Source organism: Lathyrus oleraceus, chromosome 3, assembly GCF_024323335.1.
Source record: "Lathyrus oleraceus cultivar Zhongwan6 chromosome 3, CAAS_Psat_ZW6_1.0, whole genome shotgun sequence".
Lineage (NCBI taxonomy): Eukaryota > Viridiplantae > Streptophyta > Magnoliopsida > Fabales > Fabaceae > Lathyrus > Lathyrus oleraceus.
In genome coordinates this window covers 217,281,039-217,283,708 of record NC_066581.1, presented here as the reverse complement: position 1 = coordinate 217,283,708, position 2,670 = coordinate 217,281,039, and the positions used below count along the sequence as shown (strand labels likewise).

The 2,670-nt window shown below is 38.3% G+C and overlaps 1 non-coding gene across 1 annotated transcript; it reads right to left on the bottom strand.

Moving 5' to 3' along the window:
* Positions 1-1,209: 1,209 nt before the first annotated feature.
* LOC127134044 (small nucleolar RNA R71) lies at positions 1,210-1,316 on the bottom strand. Its single transcript, XR_007807824.1, has one exon. It is a non-coding gene; the product is annotated as a small nucleolar RNA R71 (small nucleolar RNA).
* Between the last annotated feature and the right edge of the window lie 1,354 nt (positions 1,317-2,670).

Below are 2,670 nucleotides of genomic sequence, written 5' to 3'. Positions count from 1 at the left end.
TTTTGATTTTAACACAAGTTTTCATTACTTATTTTGGTCGGTAACTACGAAAGTAGAGGCGAGGTATAGTTGGGTAAGATCGAAATCCGTCCAACACTTAAAGATAAGCTTGGTTAGTTTTAATAGGTCAAAAGTAGCGAAAGCACTTTGTCCGGTTAATTGGGAATTCTGAACACTATTAGAAAACGATTTTGAAACTATTTCCGGACGCGTTAGTAGGTTTAAAATCCGGATCCTTGAGGGAAAGCCATGGATCCCTTTTAAGTTAGACTTTTCAAATCAAAATCACTTTTTAACTAAGTCAAGAATTTAATTTCTTAAAAATAGGTTTACTACTTTAACAAACAAGCACCCTTCATCAGTGACAATAAAGGGCATTAATTAGGGAGTAAACTCGATTCTGAATACCCGAAAGCGACAGTTCATGTTAAATAGATTCTTCTCTAAGTAGAAAATTAGCCCCATAAGTAAATTTGTTTAGAAAAAATTGGAGTATTTCCTAACTGATGTGAATTACATCTGAACCTGCATTTTATCTGAATTTATTTACTTTATTATTTCCCTTTCTGTATACTTGAATCTACTTATTTGATTTGCCTTAGATAAACACCGTAACAATAGAAATCGATAGATTGACAATTTGGTCTCTGTGGGAACGATAATCGTTTGTATTACTTTGACGTGTTCTGTATACTTGCGGATAGCAAATCGCACACCCATCAAGTTTTTGGTGCCGTTGTTGGGGACCAATTACGTCAAATTTTCGTACCCTGTTGTTACACCGAAGCTTAGTAAATTCGAAAAACTCGTAGTACAGGAAGCTTAGAGGCTCTAATAGCTGAACCAGAAAGATACGCTCGCGCACGTCGTTTTCTCCAGAAAGAACCCACTTCTAGTATAGTAAACCCGACTATTCCTGCTAATAATTTTGAATTAAAACCCTCTTTGTTACAACTAGTACAAGAAAACCAATTCGCGGATCTCGCTACAGAGAAGCCAAATCAGCATTTAAAAGTTTTTATCCAATTAGTTGATACGTTCAAGACCAATGGTGTTTTGCCTGAGGCAATTCGTCTAAGACTATTCCTGTTTTCCCTCAGAGGTAGAGCACGGTCTTGGTTAGATTCCCTTCCGGATAACTCGATAACTACTTGGGAAGACCTCAGGAGAGTGTTCCTTACAAGATATTTTCCCCCGAGTAAAACTGTTGTCCTTCAAAACCAAATAACCTGATTCACTCAAAATCAGGGTGAGTCACTTTTTGAAGCTTGGGAAAGATATAAAGAAATACTAAGAGCTTGTCCACACCATGGCCTAGAACAATGGTTGATTATTCACACCTTTTATAATGGACTTCACTATAACATAAAGATGTCCATTGATGTTGTCGTCGGTGGTGCTCTGATGAACAAACCTTACCCTGACGCTTGCACTCTCATCGAAGATATGGCACAGAACCATTACCAATGGGAGTCGGAACGAGCATCAGTAGAGAAAAGGGATACCAAAGGAGGAATACATGAGGTAAATTGTATGGACATGATGAAAGCTAAAATGGAAGCTTTAGCCCTGAAGGTTGAACACATGTCTGCAAATCCTACAATTGTAGTAGCTGTAGATTGTGATTTTTGTGGAACCAAAGGACATCTTGCACTAGAATGCAATCTATTAACTGAATCAAACTCAGACCATGTCAATTATGCCCAAGGAAACCCATTTTCAAACACTTACAACCCTGGATGGAGGAATCACCCAAACTTCTCTTATAAAAACAATAACCATATTCAAAACTCGACACCTCAAAGACCACCAGGATTTCAAGCTCAAAGACCAATCCAACCTATGCAGGTTGTTCCTCAAAAGCCAAACCTTGAGAAATCATGGAGAACTTCATTTCGGCCCAAACTCAGCAAGACAAAGAGTTCCTGAACCAAGATATTCAGATAAATGAACTGATCACAAAATTAGGAACTAAGGTTGATTCGATAATCACTCACAATAAGATGCTTGAAACCCAAATGTCACAAATAGCACAACAACAAGCCCCTAAGGCCACACCCGGAGGGCAATTTCCTGGACAACCTCAACCTAACCCTCGAGGGAAAGCTAACGATGTTACCCTACGAAGTGGGATCACTTATGACGAACCTGTAAAACCATCCTTGAGTGAACCAGAAGTTTATAAGAAAAACATTGTGTCTACAGATGAAGTAGAGGAGCTAGAGGGATAAAAAGACCAGGAAGTGAAAGATAAGGGAGAGGAAAAAGATAATGTTTATGTTCCATCCTCTCCTTATAAACTACCAATTCCATACCCAAATACTTAAACAGACAAAAATTGATAACCAGTATAAAAAGTTTATAAAGGTGATCGAGAAACTCCACATAGAAATCCCATTCACCGAAGCATCACCCAGATACCATCTTATGCTAAATACCTTAAGGACATCTTGACCAACAAACATATGCTTGATGATCCCAAACCTTTATAGTGCAACTCCATTGTTGAAATTAAACTTGCTAAGAAGGAGAGAGATCCCGGAAGCTTTTCCATACCTTGTATTTTAAGGAATCATGTTATAGACAAAGCATTCCTAGACTTCGGAGCAAGCGTAAGCTTGATGCCTTTAGCAGTTTGTAGAAGGCTAAACCTAGGAGAATTGCAACCGA